We start from the raw sequence: 20,456 nt of genomic DNA, 5'->3' as shown, positions 1-20,456 counted from the left end.
CAACCTCATGGTTCCCAGTCGGATTCGTTAACCACTGCGCCACGACGGGAACTCCAGAGTATGCATTTTTTTAAAGCTGATGGTACCCGGGTAGGGACTGGGCGGGAAGCTGATACTCTGGGGGGGCGGGGGTTAGTACCCAGCAGGGATGTCAGAGTCCTGCTGGTGGATGTGGCCTTGGGGCTGGCGGGGTGACGGGAAAGGGCAGGGCGATGGCCCAGCTGGTGGAAGTAGAAGAGGCGGCCTCTTGCTGACGGGCTTTGGAGGGAGAGGGAGAGGGAGACAGGCTCTTGAGGCCAGGAGCCGTTTCTGAGGACGGCACCCCGTGGGAAGAAAGGCAGAGGGAGGGGAGGCTGGGTTTGGGGCCGGGGAGCTGGAGGCGCAGGTGGGACTGGCAGGCGAGATGCTGGGGACAAGGGAGTCCTTTGACTGGAGCATTCGAGGGGGTCAGGGGCACAAGCCTCTAGAGTGGCCAGAACTTGGCCAAGGAGCCAAGGGGGTGACGGCGGCCCACGCTTTCCACGGCCTCACAGGCCTGTGCCACCTGCGGCTCCTTTGGCTGCCCCACACGTGACACTGGTTCATCTTCCCGTCCTGAACCCTCGTCCACACTTGCTTCTCCCTGCCACGCTCCGGCCCCTCCTCCCTCCTGGCTGGGGGAGGGGGGACACTTCTGGAGCTCTGACCACGACCTCGGCCCAGCCCTCCAAGGGTCTCCCTCGGGGCAGCCCGTGTGACCTCGGCCTCATTTCCTACGGGGCCTAAATGGAGCCACACCCTCCACCCCACCCCTGCCTCCCTCGGAGCGTCAAGAAGTCACTCCCTTCTCAGCAGAGAATCAGCACGGCCGCCCGAATCACCAGCCATGTGCCTGCCAGGCCCCAGCTCCATGCTCTGCAGATGCCCCCGTGTGCCCTGCCTCACTCCCAGGGGAGAGGGCGGGCATCTCTGACACGTCCAATCACTCATGCCGTGAGCCCCTCACCCCCTACCCTAAGCCAACACGGGACTCTAGGGTGGGGTCCCCAAACATCACCAGCTAGCCCTTTCCTCTAGCTTCTGAATGCCAGCACACGTCCATGGGCACCTGCCTTGGAACTCACTGCGAAAAAGGGTGGCCAGGCCACTGAGCACACGTGCCCAGCAGCTGAGGAGCGCAGCCTGGGTCCCCAGGACGTGGCACGGGGCTTGCAAACTAGGCCCTGCTGTCTTCGCGGGCTTGGCCACTGGACTAGACCAACCTGACGCACAGGTGTCCAGAAGGCGTCCCAGAAATCCAGAGCCCAGGGCCCCACCGGGGGTGGAGCCGCCGCTTTTTCTCCAGCCGGCGCCCTATCGAGCTCCTGGGGATGTGGAGGTGACAGAGGCAGAGCTGGAGTGTCTGGGAGGGAAAGGTTGGTCCGTAAGAGTCCATCTCCCCGGCCCCGGCCGCATCTGCAGGCTCTGGGTGTGGGCCAGGGGCTGTACCATCTCCCCTTGGTGCCCCATGCAGGGATCACAGCCCCTAATGGCCCACTGTTACCAGCCAAGGCCAGGCCTGGCCCCAGGGGTGAAGCCGAGCCCGCTCCTCCTCCACTCTGGTCTATAGAGATGCAAATGACCCATTAAGAAGCAAACTGCCCGAGGTTAACCAAGTCTGCAAATCCATGAGCTGAAGGGGCTCCCGTCAACACTAGGACAGTGTGGACCCGAACTCGGAGGACCTCTGGATCGGGCACTGCGGCCAGTGAGTGGACAGAAGGGGCCCCGGAGCGCCCTGGGTCTGCCCAGGAGGCCACGTGATTCTAGGAGCCTGACTGCGGTGATCGGACTTCTGACCCTCCTGTCACCTGGGCCAACAGGAAGGTGACAGCAGATGCTGGGCGGCAGGAGGGGTCCCCATGTGCTGGGGAGGACTTGGCTGGGAGTCCAGGGGATGGGTGGCCAGGGACAGGAGACCAGGTCCAGGGGAACACCCTTCCCACAGGGTGCTGCCTTGCCTGGTCCCTGGTCCCAGGCGCTGCCTTGCCTGGTCCCAAAGTGTTTGGGGATCTTCCCCTTTGGTTGTGGGCTGACTTCCACAGGTCCACTGCACCCCTGAACGGCGCCGACGGCTTGTGGGTGTGGAGACGGAAGCGGCCGCGAGGCGGCAGTGCAGGCTTACACATCTCGGGCTGGGGTTCGCCCGTGCGGGGTCCCGGGTTCGCCCGCCCGCGCGAGGATCCGCCCGAGTGGCATTCCGGGTCCGCGCAAGCCAGATTCCCCGGTGGTCCCCGAGGGTCATCTAGGGGATGGGGTGCTCTCTCCAGCCACCTTGGGCTCCAGGTCGGGCCCATCTCGGTTTCAAGCATGGGTCACCCTCCCCCGTGAGGTCCCGTGGTGCTGTGGGGCCAAGGTCGTCTCCCAGGCCTGAGGGGAGTGGTAGTTGTCACCAAAACCGGGGACTTCACGCACCCAGCCCAGCGCGCCGACCCCACCAAAGCCAGTCCTCCCCATTTTCGAGCCTTGTATTGATCGGCATTTGCCCCCAAGGGGAACCTCGGCCCCTAATTGCTGGGCATTAGCATTGTTTGAGATGCTAAAGGCAGGGCGTGCCGCAGCCTCCAGGGGTTCTACCGCGGAAGCTCTGCCGGCCGCCCAAGCACCGACTTCCAAGTGGGGTGCAGCAGGTACCCTAGTGTCCAGGAGACATAAAGGGCGTGATCTTGATGTGGTAACGTGCCCTGTGGCCAGTCAGTTCCCGACGCCATGCTCTTGGGTCCCCGTGAGCCCGTGGACGTGTGTTTCCCAACCCCCGGAAGCAGCCTGGGTCTGCCCGGGAGCCCACGCGCTGCTCAGAGTGGATCCCACTGCACTCCAGGGTCACAGCCCCACACCACCAAGGCTGGGATTTGCGACTCGAAGGACCCCATGTCCAGGAGTGACAAAAGCCCGATGGGAAGCCTGAGGGGAGCACGGTCCAAGCTCCAGTGGGACACCTACCGCACCAGGCCGCTTGCGGCACGAGGACCTCAGCGGCACCTGCCCAGGGCGGGAGGGTCCTGGGGTCCCGCTCCCAGCATCAGGTGCCACCCTGTTTGCTGGCTACACCCCAGACAGCGCCGAGCTGTTACACACAAGTGGCCGCGGGGCGGCAGTGCAGCCTCATGTATCTGCCGCGGCGGCCCGCCGGGGTCCGCCCGCGCGGCGTACCGCGTCCACCCTGGCGGGATACCGTAATGATTCACGAGGGTCATTGGGGAGATGGGGCGCCCGCCTGAGCCCCTCCCGGTCACCCCATCTGAGTCACCCCAGGCTGAACTGCAGAAGTGGGGGAGAGGAGAAAGAGCACTCGGGGGCAAGGAGGGACCCCCATCCCCGGGGGTGCGCGGAGGCGGCTTTCGGGGGATACCCTCCCCGCGGGGTCCCTGGAGGCACAGGGCTCTGGGCGCTGCTTTCCGGGTGCAGGAGAGTTCCTGGGGTCTCCTTTCTTTGTCTAGAGCCGACCCCCAGGCCTGTCACCACCCCGAATGGTGCCCTGCGGTTGTGGGTGTGGAGGTAGAAGCGGCCGCGGGGCGGCGGTGCAGGCTCACACATCGCCGCCAAGGCGGCCGCGGCCGGGGTCTGCTTCTGGCCAAGAGTGGGGCTCTGCTCCATCCTGGCTCGGAGGTCCACCCATGGCAAAGCCTGGGGTCCTCCCACTGAATATTTGGGGGTCCACTAGTGCCAAAGGCTGGGTGTCCAGTGTGCCAAGGGTACATGGAAGCAATGTCTTCCCAAGGACCTTCCAAGGTGTGGTCAGGCCTGGACAGCTGTGAGTCCCTTCGGGACTGGACTTGGTGGCCGAACCCTAGGGACCGTGCCCGAGGGCCCCCACGAGGCCAGGTGTTTGCCCCAGGGACAGAGCGGCCAAGGGTGGCCGAGGGTTCTTTTTGTCTGTCTGTTTTTTCTTCTTTCTCTTTTTTTTTTGGCCAAGGGTTCTTAAAGCGCTCTCTCTGCTCTTTGTCCCAATCCTGAGCGGGCAGTGTCCTGGTCGGTGGGGTGCTGGGCAGCCGCAGCAGGGCTGAGGGGGCCTGGCTTGTCACTAGGGCGCGCCCGTGAGCCCAGCGGGCATGCCGCGTCCAGACGTCGGATGGGGCAGCGAGGGGACTGGGGTGCCCCAGCCCCCGTGGGAAGCCCGCCCTGTGGAAGCCGCTGTGCTCACCACAACAAGCACCGTTGACTAGCTGGTGAATCAGCGCCAGTCGCCCGCGTAATCCCAGGCGCTTTCTGCCCAACCTGAGCCCTGACCCCACACCCCTTGCGACCGCTCCGTGGACCCTGGGGCGATGAGGTGAACCGTGGGCTCGGCCATCGTGGTGGCAGACGGTGGCACACCCGTGCGCCTGGCGGCCCCCCTCCATCTAGGGGCAGAGTGCGCACCCAGTGGGGGCTGGGCAGGGAGCTGCCTCCACCTCCGCCCTGAGGGGACGGGACTCTTTCGACCGGGAGTGGGGAGGGACATATGGGGACGAGGCCAGACCCTGTCTGTGGGGGGAGGGGGAGAAGGCCCTCTTTGGAGAATTCCAGGACGGGTGAGGAACGTGTGCTGGACCGGCCCGGTCGGAGGTGGGCCTTGTGGTGGCCCCAAGCACGGTCCCCGCTCCGATTGGCTGGCAGCGCAGGGGCGGGAATTCTGGGCGGGGCCACCCCTGTTAGAAAAAGCCCGGGCTAGGGCCCGGGAAGCAGGGTGAGGGAGGGGGGTGGTGGGAGGGATGGGGGGGTTGGGGGAAACTGGGGAAGTGGGGGAGCCGAGGGGTAACCAGGGAAGCGGGGGTACCGGGGGCAACCAGGGGAAGATGGGGAAGCGGGGTGCAGGGGCGTTTGCGCGGGCCAAGGACCACCTTGGAAATCTGGAGCCTGGCAGGAGCGGCGCAGGGTTGAGGGGCTGGCTTGGGCAGGGCTGGCTGGCACCTGGGAGCCTGGCGGGGTTGAGGTCCGGGCTCCCAGGTGCCCTATAGGCAGGGCAACATCGGCATGGGGGGTGACAGGCCCGAGCTGGGGTGCAGAGGGAAGAGGGGGGAGCCAGGCATTCATCCCGGTCAATTTTGGTTTCAGGTCGTGGCGGCTGGTGGTCAGGGGGAGCTGGAGAGAGGTTCGCCCCGGGGCCTGGGGCAGCGGAGGTGTAGCTGGCAGCTGTGGGCAGGTGAGGACAGCAGTCTGCCGGGCCAGGTGAGTCCCCTTCCCTCCCAGGCCTTGTTTCTCTGGCCTCCTGCATCAGGAGGTTCTGGGGAGCGAGGGCCGGCGAGGCGAAGCGGCTGACCCCCCGGCAGAGTGGCGGCGGACGACAGGCAAGGCGGGCAGAACAGGTGACATGTCTCAGGGGGAGCTGGGACCGGGCGGGGCTGGGGGGCCGGGGCCGTCCCAGGTGGAAAGAGCATCTCAAGCGAGTCTGGTGGGAGACGAGGCAGGGCTGCCAGCAGGAAGGAGACGCAACAGGCGGGGGGCATTCCAGGCCCAGGTCGGACAGGATCCGTCGGGGGTGTCAGGACAGTGGGGTCCCCAGCCGCCACTTCACCCACTGCAATTCATTTAGTAGCAGGTACAGGGGCGGCTCTGGCCGGGCCTCTTGAGGCCTGAGCTGGAGCCTCGAGGGCCGGAGAATGGGAAAGAAGGTGCAGTGTGCTAGACAGACGTCACCTGGAGGGAGCATGGCCGTGGGGATGGGCCCCAGAGAGATTTCGGCAGCAGGGAGGCTGCGCGGGCCCAGCCTGTGGCCGTGCGTTCCCACGCAGCACTGCGGCCCAGGGGCTGGCGCGGCAGGGCCCCCGGTGTCCTTGGTGGCACTGTGCGCCCTCGCCGCTCGCCCCTGGGACTGGCACGGCAGACAGGACAGCACCCAGGGGAGTCAAGGGCACTGACGAGACCAGACTAGGCGAGGCGGGTGGGGTGGAATGGATGTGACCTCTGGGGGGAGGGAGGTGGGGACGCAGGCAGGGGCAAGGAGCCGGAGCCTGGCGGCGAGCGAGGCCAAGGCGGGCCTCTGCGGGTGACAACGGAGCAGAGATGGGTGACTCTGCGCTCGCACCGGAGACAGGTGAGTGTCTGGCCCCGGCCTGCCGCCCTCCCGGCCCCGCCACCGCCTCTGCCCTCCCCCTCGACCAGGGCCCTCTGCTTCCCCACAGCCTCGTCTCCAGTGGGGGTGGATGCACTGCCAGCACCGCAGGCCGGACGCCAGGATGTGCTTGGAGGGACATGACACAGTCCGGTGTGACGGAGAGGGACAGACGTGACGCCGTCCGGCCTTCCTGGTGAGCGCAGGTCCAGGCCTTGGCCCCCAGGCCAGCCGCACCCGCCCCCCCCACCCCTCATGGCCGTCTTCTGTCCCATAGAACACTCTCGGCTGGCCCCGCGGGGGAGCTGCCACACCCAGCGTCTGTTCCTTTGCCTTCCTGAAGGAGCACGTGCACGACTGCTGCTCTCTGGACCCCAGAACCCTCAAACGACAAGGTGAGGCAGGTCCTGCCTCGCCCCACAGGTGGAAGGGGCGCGGGCGAGAGCCGGGCGCTCACGGTCCCCCCCTCCCTCTGCAGAGATGGTGCTACCCAGCTCATGCCTGGGCCTTGGACCCGGACTTCTTCAAGTCCTCCTAGCTCTGACTCAAGAATATGCTGCATTCTGGAGCCACTACACTACTTGACTCAGGAATCAGCTCTGGAAGGTGGGCGCGCGCTCCTCCCGCTCCCGAAGCCCCGCCCGCTGCCCCGCTCCCCGCTCACGTCCTGTCTCTGTCCTTGTCCGCAGGTTGAGCCAAAGGAACAGACGTCCCACACCACCGGACCGACGGCACCCGCGGTGTCCCCCACCCCCCGCCCGGCCACTCCACCTCGGCGGCCACCCCCTGCCGCGCCCTGGAGACACCAGCAGCCTCCCTCCCTCCTCTTCCTCCTTTTTTTCCTCTGTCTTTTCTCTTCTCTTCTTTCCTCTCCTTTGCTCAGAAGACTCGGGGCATCCAGGACTCTGTGTCCCCGTCCTTCCTGAATTAATTTGCACTAAGTCGTTTGCACTGGTTTGGAGTCCTGGAACCAGCCCCGGGTCTCGGAGCGGGTGTGTGAGCTGCCGAATGGCCTGGCCTCCTCGGCCCGCGCCCCCTCAGCACCTGCCATTGTCCATCTCTGTCTGGGGGTGACTGGGTGGGGGCCTGAGTGTGTGGGGCCCCGCCCTCCCCTCCCCTAGTCTGGAAGCTCCGAACACCGAGCAGACCTCAAACGCTGCACTGAGTGTCCATCTCGTCATGTGCCCCTCCTCGCCAGGGCCACCCCAGAGCCCTGGACTCATCAATAAACTCAGTTACCGGAATCTGTCTCAGGGACTTTGCAATTGGGCTGGGGGTGCGCCGGGGAAGGGGGGGATGAGATGGGGAACATGTAAGGGCGTGTGGGGTGGGGGACACGGAATGGGTGGGGAGGGGGCTCACAGGACTCGGGGGGTAATGAACGGGGGGCTGGGCGCAAAGGGGAGTGGGACATGGGGATCAGGGCGGGGGGCCTGGAGGATGCAGGGGTCCCTGCAGGGAAAGGGGGCCGAGGGGCGTGAAGCATGTCCTCAGCCCTGAGAGGTCCTACCACACAAAGCACTGCCTGCACGTGACATCCAGGCCCCCAAGCCCCCGCCCCAGACCCTGAAGGCCTGGTCCAGGGCAGTGGGTCTGACTGGCAGAAGGAACATGCCACCCAGGCTGGCCACACAACTGGGACGCCCATGGCCGGCCGCTTTCATCAAGAGCCTGGCAGGCCCTGAGTGCTGGGCTGGAGGGCACAGAGGGTCCCCTCCCCTCATGCTTTGCGGTGCTGGGGGCACCGCAGAAGTGTCCAACAGGAGACCCCAGGAAGTCTGCTGGGCTGCAGCGAAGGGCAGGGTGGGGGGGGCGGCCCACAGGGGCCCAGCTCAGTAGGCAGGTGGCAGTGGGAGGCGGCAGAAAGTTGGAAAGGGTGGACTGGGCACGTCAGGATCTCGTGGCGGCAGCCCCGGAGCCACGGCCTTGGGTGCACTGCAGCCCCCACGGTTGGTGTCCCGGTCCCAGGCAGCAGCTGGGCTGGTGACGCCCCTCTGCCTCTGCCCACCCCCGCCACCGCCCCCCCGCCGGCCTCCCAGCCCCTGGGCGCCTGGCGTGACGCTGGGAACGCGAGGGAGCAGGCCTTGCAAACAGGGCTGGGTCCTTGACCCCTTCCTCTGCTCAGGGCAGTCAGGAAATGCCTAGCGGGCCGACTGACCGAGAGGAGATAGCAGAGGCCTGGGAGACCCCGCGCTCGTGCCGTTCCCAGCGTCCGGCCGCGTGGCCCTTGGCTGGCCTGGCCTGGGCCCCATGAGCTCACCCCCCGCCCCCCACCGCCTCCCCGCGTCTGGTCTCCTCTCTGGGCCCTGCTGTCCCTCCTGATGGGGGACAGAGCCCTCCAGGGCTCCGGGGCGACGGTCCCGGGTCAGCAGGGCGGGTGGGCAGCACAGTTGCGTTTGGTGAAGCCCCTGCCCAAAGCACCCTCAGCGATTCCTCTGCGCATCCGGCCGCCCCCGGAGGCTTTCCCAAGCCCATGGGCAACTCGCAGGCGAGCCCACTCCACCTCCATCACGCGGGTTTGGCCAGCGGCAGAAGCACTCGCCCTCCAGGCGTCAGGAGTTAAGCCCCTCCAAGGCCCGGTGCTAATCAGCTGCCTCTCCTGGGGCTTCGCAAAGCGGGCTCTCAGAGCCCAGCTTCCCGGGGGCTCACCGTGGTGGCATGGGCACCACAGGTGGCCGGAGGGGCACCGAGCACGGCGGGGCTGTGGGGGGTGGAGGAGGGAGGTTGGTGACTCCGAAACCTCTTCTGGGGCACACGGAGGACCCGGCCGCTTCCAGGGGAGTCAGGCTGCGGAGGGCAGAGGGGCTGCAGCCTCCCGGTCGCGCACTCGCCTCTGCCCTGGATTCCTCCCTCCTGGGGGCCCGCGGCTCGTCGGGGAGGTGAGTGCCCCTGGATGGGCATAGGCTCGGGGGGCAGGGACTGGGGGAGCCCCGAGGCCCTGGGCCCACAGCCCTGTCTTGCCCCACACACAGGGCTGTCTACACTGGGCGCCCACCTGCTCTGCTTCTAGGCTGTTCCCTGGGCAGCTGCCTGGAGGGCCGTGGGTACAGTGCGGGCAGCCAGTGGGGAGGCCGGGGATGGGGCCGGGTAAGGACCCCTGCCCCTGGGTGAGCCCCACCTGGGCTGGGAAGACAGCAGCAGCGCCCCTTCAGGTCCGTGGGGCAGGGGACCCAGGGTGGACTGTGTTTACCTTCGGCCCAGGCCGGTTTCCTGCTTGAGAAAGCCCGGGAGGGGGTGCGGGACAGGACCGAGCCCCCCACGCAAAGGCACTTTTGCAATGTCCCTGCGCTGACTGAAATGTCACCAGGCACACGGCTTGAATTTCTCCCCCAGACCTGGCAGGGGCGGGGGTGGGGGCACCGGGCTGCTGGGATCTCGGCCCCTGAACCTCCCCCGGCCCTGCGGCCCGGGAGGGTTTAGGCTGAGTGACAGCCCACTGAAACCTGGACCTGACGTGTCTGTGTGTCCACCTGTGCGTCTGCGTGTGTGTCCATGTGTGTCCACATATCTGTGTCCACGTGTCTGCGTCCACGTGTGTGTCCACGTGTGTCCATGTGTCTGTGAGTCCTTGTGTGCGTCTGTGTGCCTGTGTGTCTGTCCCCTGCAGTCCCCATGGACCTGGGTGGTCTCTGGCGTGCAGCCCTAGCCACGGCCCGTCCCAGGCTGAGTGTCCACAGGGTGCAGCACAGCTGTGACGAGGGTGTGGGTCCCGCTGGCCGTGTGGCTGGGCTGTGGGCCCTGTCCTCTTTGTGGCTGCTCTGCAAGGCCTGATGGCTTTTGTGTGGCCTGGCCGTTCGGGCCCATGTCCCCTGGAAGAGCAACGTCTGAGCCAGCTCCACGCGTGGGTCCATCTCGGCCCAGGTTTAATGAGCCACTTTCAGGCAGGGATTGCACAGGAGGCAGGGTGGGAAGTGGCTCTGCTCAGACCCCTGAACAGGGTCTGGAAATTCTCCAAGAGCACAAAAGAACGGACAATGCCCCTGGGGTCAGCGACAATGCACCCTGAGAAATCTTGGCCCACCCCAGCCTCCTGGAGGACAACCGTCGCCCTGCTCCCAGAGCTGGGGGGCGCCACGCGTGGGGCACAGTGAGCATGGGCCCGATTCCAGGCCTGGGCTCCCTCTCGTGTCCAGGATCTCCCCGCGTGTTGTCTCAACAAGCCCCTGACTTGGAGGCCCCAGGGTGACCCCTAAAAGGGGGAACAGAAGGTTCTAGAAGGAGCGTGGCCAGCTTTGGCTTCCCTAGGGCGGTGGTGACCACACTGGGCCACGGCCCAGGCCACCCCACCCGCCTCCTTCCCCCTGGCCCCCTCCCTTCCCCGCACCTCTCCCTGGCCTGCACCTGGTGACACGGCTGGCTCCCAGCCAGGGCTGAGGGGGACCAGCGGGGCCCCTTCCTGGAAGCCCACCTGCAGGCCGGCTTGCTGGGAAGGGGCCTGCTCCTTGCCGGCCCCACCCGCCCGGGGCCGTTTCCTGGAAGCGGTCACTGGATATTTTGTTCCTTGTCAGCGCCGAGCTTGCATAAAGCAGACACTGAGCTCCTTGTCCTCCGGGAGCACGCGCTCCATCACCGAACACCTGGCCGGACGCAGGCGGGCAGCCGGGCCCGGGGGAGCAGCGCGGGCCTGGGGCCGGACCAGCAAGCGACCACGGCGCCGAGCGCAGGGCCCGCGCCGCTTCTGCAGGCCGCCCCCACGTGCCCAGGCCCAGCAGTGCCCATCCTGCAGGCTGGGAGGAGGCTGTGGGCGCAGAGCTGAGAAGGGGGCAGAGGCACTCGGGGCAGGGGGGGGGGACAGCCGTGTTCCCACACTTTGCAGAAACCTTGGCCGGCCTGGACGTCTCGCTGGGAGAGCTGGGGGAGGGGGGCAGGGCAGGAAGCCGGTCCCCCCGAGCGGGGTAGGAAGAGGCCTCGGCAGTGGGAGGAGGAGGAGGGGAAGGGCAGGGAGATGGAAAGAGCAGCACGGGCTCGAGGCTTCTTTCTGGAAGAAGGACTAGAAGGAGGAGGCCGGGCAGCTGCTCGGGATGCTTGGAACAGGCCGGCCCCAGAGCTGACAGGGACGTGACCTGGGGGCCGGTCCCGGGCCCGGGCGAGCTGGGAGGGCGCCTGGTGGGTCAGCGCCACTCAGAGCCCTGGCAGCAGGGGGCCTGGGCACGGCTGCAGGACAGAGCTCAAGGACTGAGTGGGGCGACACAGATGCTCCCAGGAGGTGGCCAAGGAGGGGCCTTGGGATCCCAGGATGGTCCTGGTCCCGGAAGATGCGGCAGCCCAAGGGACCAGGCCAGGGCCGCAGGGGGCCACAATCTGAGGAAGGCTCAGGCCCAGGGCAGAGGCCCCTCCCACCCAGCCCTCCCTGGGCCCGCCTCTCCCGTGCGGGCAGTGGGCCCAGATGGGGCAGACAGGAGACCAGGTCCAGGGAGAAGCGGGGCCCCTTGGCTTCACTCAGGTGGCTTTCAGATCGCGCCCCGTGCGTGGCAAGGCCCACAGTGCTCAGGAGCACGCAGACCCCCGCCACGGGCTCCCCCATGTTGGGCGCTGACGTCAGCCCTGTGTCAATAGCAGGAGCTGGCAGCTCCCCACCGGGGCTTAGGGAGCGGGGACCCTGACCCACCCTGCCACCGCCCCGCCCCACCGTGGCCCACACGAGGGCCCGCTGCTCTGGGTCTGGGGCCGGGGCCAAGGCCCCCCAGGCGCCTGGCACTGTCTGCCCCTCCTGCTGGCTCTCGGTCTCCAGTGTCCCCGCCAGAGAGCATGGGGCCATAGGCCTGAATGCCACCCTCTTCCTCCCTCTGGAGGGGGCCTGAGGTTTTGGGGGTTCACAGAGTGGCCTCCGGGGTGGGTCCAGGCCCAGCGAGGCAAAGCGGACCCCAGGGAGTCCCGCGGAATGTGGGACAGCCCCCCCATAGATCTCGGGGGGGCCACCCTTCCTGGCACCAAGCTCTGGTTGACCTCCATCCTGGGGCTGTGGGCCTTTGGTCAGTGGGGAGGGTCAGGACACCCAGCCCACCAGCTGGTGACAGCCCTGGACATGCCAGCTCAGGGCTGGCCTGCCCCTGCAGCCTTGAACCCCTGTTCTCTGGGAGTGGGGGCGCAGGGGGCGCCGGGGCAGGGTGAGAGACGAGAGCCTCTCTTCCCAGAACTTCTGCCTGCGATGCGGACCCAGCAGGGGCCTCTCCTCACCAGAGGGCCTCTGCCGGCTGCAGGGCCCCAGAGAGGCCCAGAGGCTGGAGGCCGGGCCTTGGGAAGAGGCCGGACTTCCAGAAACACGCTGCCCGCTCCGCAGCACCCAGCGCCCGCTTGGGAGGGGGGCACTCCCCCGTGCCCCGCACGGGTCCACGGCTGGGGGCGCCACAATAAAGTTTGTCCCTGCTGGCTACTGTCCGTGTCTGAGAGGTTGCTGGAGCCTGGCCACAATGGACGTCAGGATGCGGGTGGGAGGGAGCCTCGCGAGTCAAAGTGTGCTGGTCTCGGACAGGCCCCGGGGCCCCCGGCCTGTGCTCTGTGGACAGATGGGTGGGTGGGTGGGTGTCGGAGGGGGTTGGAGAGGGTGGGCGGGACGAGGGGCTTCCTGCACTCTGTCCCAAGGAAGCGGTGACCAAGGAGGGGACAGCCCCCGGTCACCAGGAGGGTCCTGTCCCTCTCACCCCCCAGGACAGGTGAGCTCCCCGGAGCCGCCCTTCTGGGACAGACCCCACGGCCAGGCCACGCCCCCCCCGCCCACCCCGTGGTCCCTCCATCCCACGGCCGGCCTGGGGGGGCCACGGGCCCGGGGCCCCCGCTCCCCGTTGGCCCTCCGAGGGTGAACGACCTCGCCTGGGACGTGGGGCAGAGGGCAGGCGCCAAGAGTGACCCCCTGGGACACGTGGCTGTTTGCAGTTCTGGAGGCAGCCGAGATAAAGCGGCTGTTTTCCCAGTGGGCTCAGGGCCAGAGGGGGGCGAGGGGCAGCCCCAGTCAAGGCCGGGCTGCTGCCTCGGGCTCCCCTCTGTGCGGAGGGAGGGGGCCGGTTGCACAGCAGCCCCTGCCCGCCGCCCGCCCGCCGGCGCAGGCACCGTGGGACCCGGCCTGGCGCCCCTTCCCCGCCCCTGCTCAGGGGCCAGCCCTCTCTGGTTCCCAGGACACCCCCGCCCCGCAGGCGGCCAGAGAGTCCCGGAGTGTGAGCCTCCCACGTGTGGGATCCTGTCATATGCGACAACTTAACTCAGGCCGAATTTCATGGGTCCTGGATTTGGGTGGGCACGGCCCCTGCACAGCGGGGCTGGAAGCCTAAGGCGGTGGGCGTGGGGGTGAGAGGCCCGCAGACCACAGGAGGGAGGCTGGGACACTTCAAGGGTTGACATGCTATGCCTGTCACGGATAAATGCTTACGGAGGAGGGCGGGGGGCAGGGGGGCGGGGGGGGGCTGGGTGGGAAGGACAGAGGGTGGGGCCGGAGGAAATGGGATGCAGGGCCCACCGTGCACGCTCTGCTGGCCTTTGAGCCTCGCTGAGTAGCAAGAAGCCCTCGGGCCTGGAAACAGACCCCCGGCCCCCACCCTCACCCCGGCCCCCGGATTACCCCGGCATGGCTGGAGGGCCCGAGAAGCCACCCAGGCTTCCCGTGCCAAGCTGGGTGCTGGGCCCAGCCGAGCGGGCTTGACGCCACGCTTAGCCCTCCCCAGGGAGCCCAGGGTCGGAAGGAAGAGGCCGGCCGGAGGGCCGTGGCCGCTCAGGCTGGAGGGGGCCCCCGGGTCAGGATGGGCCCCAGACGTCCCCGCTCCCCGGCCATCCGTCACGGAGCTGTCACCCAGGAACGTGCTCCAGACGTGCTTTCCTGCCGCCGAGGCCCCGAGCAGGCTCCAGGCGCCCCCACCCCCAAACGCCCACGCACACCCTCGGTCTGCGAACACCCTGCCGTCATCCGGTGGCCCCGGTTCCCGCCGCCCGCGCCATCCGGGTGCCCCTTCCTCCCTGGGTCGGGGGCCATGCCCTCAGCAGGCACGCAGGCCTGTGCAGGTCTGTTCTGACTCTTCCCCAAAGACGCAAGCCGGCTGCGGGCGCCCCGACCTCGTCTGAGGCCCGTTTGTGCTCACTGGCTGTCTCAGAAAGGGGTGCCCACGGGAAGCGCGTGTTCCTTGGGCCGCAAGGCAAGGGACCCCACCCCAAGGTGGCTGAGGGCAAATGGCCCAGGGCCTCTAAGGAGCCCCTGGGGGCCAGGCCGGCCTGCAGCTTGAGGAGGAGGGCTCCAGCTCTGCTCCCCCAGGCAGATGAGCCCACGGCAGGGGGATCCCCAGCAGCCTTGGCAGGAAGCAGTGAGGAAGGGGTGAGGATGAAGGCAAGGGGGCCTGCGGGGACTTGGGCAAAGCCCCTGAAGAACTGAGTTCCTCGGAAAGGCCGGAGCCCTCAGCCGAGCCTCGGCCTCCGAGCGATGGAGGTGGCCCACCTGCGGCCCCCAGGGTGCAGCTGTGCGTCCGTCCCCCTCGGGCCTCCCCCTGCCCCCCCGGCCACCACACTCTCCCCCTTTTCCCTTTGATCACTTGAGCGCAACAGCTTGTGTGGCCTGAGCCCCAGAGACCGCTGCCCCCCTGCAGCCAGCCCCACGGGAGCGTCCACCTGGGCCTGGCCTGGGCACTCATCCCTCCCGGATGAGGCCTTTCTAGCCTGGGCCACCCCGGGAGCGGCAGACCCAGCCCCTCGCCCCCCTCCCCCAGTGAAGGTGCTGCCTGGTGGTCTGGGGAAGCCCCTGGAACAGGGGGCGCAGGGTCCCACATGGGTGCTCCGGCCTCCAGCTGCCAGGGAGGGCCGCGCTCAGGCCAGGGTCCCCTCCACCAGAACCGCCAGCAGCCCTGGGGAAGACGTGTCTGTGCTAACAGGGCCGCTCCCTGGGACTCCACGGAGAGGTGGGAGGGACCCCTGAGCACCCACAGCCGCTAAGGGACCCAGCCAGCTCGCGGGTGCAGAGAGCCGGCTGGGAGCTCACATCTATACTGCTCTCTGGCTTTGTGTGTGCGCCTGTGGGTTGGGGTGAGCGGAGGTCCCCGAAGGCGGAAGAGCCCACCCTCCACGCGGGGACCTTCCCCAGCAAGAAGACGGCTGGGACTGCGGGGCAGGGACAAAGGAACAGGAGGAAACTTCTGGAAGGCACAAGGCTTCCACGGCTGAGCGGGCAGAGGAAGGCGGGTCTCTGGGCCATCCCACCGCCCACTGCCCATTCCCCAGCCCCGGAGAGGGGGCAGGATGGACGGGTGCAGCGTGCGAGAGCTCTGGGGTGCTCCCCCCGGGCAAAGTCCCAGGGCACTGACCTCAGAGCCCAAACAGGCCACCGGGGCTGGGCCCACCAGGGGCCGGGGCCGGGGCCGGGGCCAGGCTCAGGGTCAGGGCCCAGAGTGGGGGAAAGGGTGGTGTGTTGCTTGGTGGGGGAGGGGGGGCGCAGGCGGCCCCTCGCACCCCCCGGCACCCCAGCTCAGGTCATCCTTGCTGTACCGCATAGGGGCAGGGGTTCTGAGCAGGGACAGGGTGGGCCGCGCAGGAAGTCCCCTTCTCTCTGAGGCTGCCCCGGCCCTGGAGCCTCTCTGGGGCATGCCACCCCTCTCACAGACGCCTCCCAGGGGCCCCCACTTTCCTGCTGCGTGGTGAGGGTGTCTCTCACCCGATTCCTGGCCCCTGCAGGTCGAGTGAGTCCCTGCTAAGCCTGGGGTTGGAGCAGGCGCAGGGCGTCACCACACAGCAGCAGAGGCTGTGGGGGCTCCCAGGTACCCTCCTCAGGGGGCTGAGCCCGGGGTTGACCCGGGACCTCGCCTGCCTCAAAGCCGGCGCCCTCCTCCCGCCCGCCCGACCAGGGCCAGAGAAGCAGGTGCGGGGCGGCACAAACCCAAGTCAGCTTCCAGATCCTGCTGGGGCCGCGTCGAAACTCGAAGCCCCCAGGCTGGGAGGTCTAGACGCCCCTGCCCAGACCGACAGCCTGGGCCTGGCTCACAGCTGCCTGGGGGCCCAGCGGAGCACCTGCCCTGTGGGTGGGGGTCAGAGTGCAGGGAACGCTCGGGAAGGTTCCCCAGAGGTCAAGGTTGGGCCTAAGCTCCGGTGACCTCTGGGAAGTCTGGGGCTGGGTTTTGTTCCCAGAGGAGAGAGGGCCAGTCGCCTCAGAGGGGCTGTGGCACGGTGGGAAGGCCCCAGGTGACCCCAGAGCATGCGAAGCAAGCCCCCTAGACTGCAAAGCAAAGGGCAGAGGTGGGGTGGGAGCCTCGACCCCCCCGAGCCCAGGTACACAGGGGGAAGTGCGAGGGATCCGGCAGGGGTCACACCCGCCACCCCAGGCAGCCCACAAAGTCTTTGGGCCCGGAGCCCCAGCTGGGCCCAGCCCTGCTCTGGGAACGGTCTTCCCAGAATTCCCCAGCTCTGGGTACCAGCAGGGCTGCCCGGCCCCCAGAGCCCTCGGGCAGGAGACCCTTCCCCAGGGAGATCTCCTAAGTGGCAAGGCCTGTTGGGAGGGGCTGGTGAGAGGCCACTCTGGCGGGAAGACCCCCCAGCCACCTGGAGCCCCTAGCCGCTGCCTGCTGCGGCTCCCTAGGGATCCAGGGCCATCAGAGAAGCTCCAGCGACACTGTTTATTTTCATATGACACTTTTTAAGAAAAACAGCCTCACCCAAATGCTTGGCCCTGAGTCTGGAATGTGCAGACAGACAGCTGCCCCTCCCCAGAGCCTGCACAGCCCTCCGGGTGGGGGAGGAGCAGGGGGCACCCCTGGTACCGGGCCGCACGCTGTCAGGGCACAGAACGTGTCTCTGGGCCCTGTCCTCAGTTCCCAGTGCCCAGTGGCCCCAACTTCCCAGCAGACCCAGCAGGGCCCCAGCTTGTCTTGGCCTGGCCGCTGGCCCTGTCACCCCAGGCCTGGAGTTCTGGAAGATTCTGCTCCTGCTCCCGTGTGCACATACCACTCCCCGGGGGCGGCCCTGCACTTCTGTTCCTGCTGGGCTCCCTGCCTGCATCCGTGAGGCCTGCAGCCCGCCCGACCTTCCAGGCCCTCCTCCGAGCCCCCGCCTCCAGGAAGCCCTCCAGGAGAGCTCAGGAGGGTCGGCTCCCTGCACGCAGCTGTCAGACCCCTGGGCCTACCCCACCGGCTGCTAGGGTCCAGGTTCCCCACAAGCCCTCGGGCAGAGGCTGGGCCGCTGGGTCCCGCGGAGACAACTGGCTCCGAGGCCTTGCCCTAGACGGGGTTCCGGGAGCCCGTCCCCAGCGGCACCCACTGAGTTTTGAACACTTGGCACCACCCCCCCACCCCAGGCGGTGGCCAGGAGGCCTCCTGGGCAGCAGACAGTCCGCGAGGCAGCCCTGGGGCGGCTCCTGACCTGGGCGCTGGCCCAGCCCTGGCCACAGCTTTCCAGATCTTGCCTGCCGCTTCCTCCAGGCTGCCTCGGCCCCTCCCGCCTGGGGGTGCCCAGCTTTTCCTGGAGGATGCCCACCCTTGCCCATGGTCAGGGCGGGGCGGAGAAACCCCACCCCGTGCCTCTGCCCGGCCTATGCCAGGGGAACCAGGTTCCCTCCCGCAGGAGGGGACCGGGTCCCTGACAGCCCACTGCAGAGGGGAGGAGGTGCCTGGCTCTGCCCCCAACCCCACCAACGCCGTGGCTTCCTGTTTCGCAGCCCACAAAGCACTAAAGGCCGCAGGTCCTGGAACATCAAAGACCCGGGAAGTCCATTGTATTGAATTGAGTGTAAATGAGCCTGAGGCATGTGGCTTGCGTTTCCCACAATTACCGCTGCCTGGGGAGGGCTCCTGAGACCGGGTCGCCCTCCGGAACCGACACAGCCCCCAGGGCCCCTTGCCCACGTGGGAAGCCCAGGTTGGCCTGAAGAAGCCCCATAAGGTGGACCCCACTTTGAGCCCCCACGAGAGGGGGCCAAGGACCAGGTCAGGGGCTGCCCGGGCTCTGGGCTTCCTCTGCCTGCCAGGTGGGCACCCTCGGGGCCCAGCCTGGCCTGCAGGACCTTCCCACGCTGAGTTCCCCAGCCTGGTATGAGCGTAGTGGGCAGCAGCCATGCCCAGCACTCAGGGGCCTGAGGGACAGAGCGGGAACTCCAGCCCCCGGGCCCTCGGCCCCTAGGATCCTTCTAGGTGGGGAAGCCCAGGGGAGCAGAGGGGTGAATGCAGCTGTGTGGGGCCCCAGGCTGCCGAGCAGACCCCTCCTGCTCCACTCCTCGGCCCAGTGGGCGCCGAGATGCCGGGGCAGTGCCATTTCCCAGGCGCCACCGGAGGCTCCCAGAGGGAGTGAGGCACGAGCTGGGAGGGAGGGCGGGGGGGCTGGGGAGGCAGAGAGCGGAGGCCGGAGGCCGGTGAGGAGGCCCGGAGGGGGCCTGGAGTCAATGACCCAGGGATTATTGTGCTGGGTCTTTGCAAAGTTGGCTGAGCAAACGCCGGAGCCAAGGGTCAGGGAGACGGGACTGGCGGGGCCCCGCGGCCCCCTTTCCCCTTTCTGGAAAAAGCCTGTTTTCCAGGTCAAAATCCAGCTCATGATCCGCCCCCTTTGGGACTGATGTTCAGAGGCCCAGTGGTCCCAGCACCTCTGTCCACTGCCCCCCCCCCCGCCACACTCCCGGGGGACGCCAACCCCTGTGGGCTGCAAGGTGCAGGCACCTCTCCCCTCGAAGCAAAGCCCTGCCCTGCATGGGCAGCATGATTTCCTGCTTCTCTGGGGCTGCACTTTGGGGTGGGGGGGTGGGCAGCTGTCACCTCATCATCTCCAATTATGCCTCGGCCGGGCCAGGGAGGACCTGGTTATTCCAAGGTCACCAAAGCTCTGGCCGCCAGGCCTGGTTGGTCTCCTTTGGGGGGCCCCTCCCTTGAGACCCCAGAGGGAGGATGGAGCGGGCCCAGCCAAGCCGGGTGAAGCTAACACCGGCAGGCAGGGTGGGAGGAGGGAGGGGTGGGGGCTGGAGGAGGCGCCCCGAGCCCCTCAGCCCCTCAGCCCCTCCGAGCAGCTGCTGGGCTCAGCAGGCTCGCCCCCCGATGTGCGACCCTCCACAATCAATCATGGAGGGCCGGGCCCGGGGGGGGGGGGGGGGGGGGCGGGCCGACCTGTCAGCCAGCTCCAAGGGCAGGGACAGCTGCTGTTCCGGAGGGTTCCCAGGGGCCAGCCCCACCAGACAGCGGCCTCGGCCCCCCTTCCCCGAGGGGCACCCCCACGGAGGGCCCAGACCGGAGGGACTCGGGGCCCAGAAGCCAGGGCAAGAGGGAAGGCAGCGCCGGTGGGAGAGGCGGTCAGCGGGGTCCAGGCTTCAGTTCCCAAGGAGCCCCATGCCCTGAGCCCGCACTGGGCCCTGTGTGGCCTGTGGGTGCCGCTGAGGCCCGCCACCCAGCCCCCCACCAGCCTGGGGTCGAAGGAGGGAGGGGGTGGCCTGACGGATGGTAACAGCTGCTCCCCCCACCTCGCCGGCGTGGACAGGGCTCGCTTCTCCTGCCCGAGCCCCCGGCTGCCCCATCCGTCACGGCCCACCCAGGACTGTGCGTCCAGCCTCCCTCCCTCCTAATCCCCCCGCATTTTCCGAATTCTCGGGCCACTGCTGCTTCCTCCTCAAATTCCTGGCCCCCCTCGCCCCATCCCCGCCATGGGAAAGGGCCGCGATGCCAGGACACTTGCTTGTCTCGGCCGGGCGGGGGGAGGAGCAGCTGGCTGGGCCCGGCAGCTGTGAGGTGCGGGGGTGCCAGGGAGAAGGGCCCAGATTAGGGGGCGTCATGGGAAAGCTGGGAGGGAACGCTACCCAGAGCCCCTCCTGCCACAGCCTGTGCTGCTCCCTCTCCGCATTTCTGGCCTCTGAGTGCTCCCTGGAGGGCAGGGACCACTGTGTCCTGCTGGCCTCAGGCTCTGCCAGGAATGTCCATCTGTCCGGGCCGGGTTACCTGGCTCAGAGCGTGGGTACCAGCTCATCCAGCCCTGACGCCTGCTCTCGGGAACAGTGGATGGGCCAGGCGCCCCCGTCACACCCCGCAGCTGGGCTCCACAGACGGGCCCGGGATGGCCACGGAGGTGGGGGGCGCCCCCAGGGCGAGGCTCCCTCCTGGAAGGGCTAGAGTGTGGGCTGCGCGGAGAGGGAGGCCGGACGGCCAGGCCAGGTGCACCCCGGGGCAGGCACTGGTGGGGGCTGTGACCCACGTGTGCAGCTCCAGGGTCCAGGAGCCCCAGGGACAGAGCCTCAGGGACAGACCCTCAGAGCCACAGCAGGAAGCCTGGTGGCAGTAGCTGGCGGGGCCGTGGGGTGCTCGGCCCTGCAGACAGAGGCAGAGGCAGGCTCCCTGCTGATGACAGGGGCTTTCTCTGTCCCCTGGGGGGCGGAGGGGGCCCGACCATAGACCCCGGGCCTCCTCTCGCACGATTCCCAGGCCACCCTGGTCTCAGGCAGTCCAAGGTTGCGCAATGGTCTCCATCGTCCAAAGTT

At 68.0% G+C, this 20,456-nt stretch overlaps 1 pseudogene; it reads left to right on the top strand.

Annotated features, from left to right (window-relative positions):
* Positions 1-3,726: 3,726 nt before the first annotated feature.
* LOC125123896 (uncharacterized) lies at positions 3,727-7,296 on the top strand (annotated as a pseudogene).
* The last annotated feature ends 13,160 nt before the right edge of the window (positions 7,297-20,456 follow it).

Source organism: Phacochoerus africanus, chromosome 4 (genome assembly GCF_016906955.1).
Source record: "Phacochoerus africanus isolate WHEZ1 chromosome 4, ROS_Pafr_v1, whole genome shotgun sequence".
In the NCBI taxonomy this organism is placed as follows: Eukaryota; Metazoa; Chordata; class Mammalia; order Artiodactyla; family Suidae; genus Phacochoerus; species Phacochoerus africanus.
This window is presented reverse-complemented; position numbering and strand designations above follow the sequence as displayed.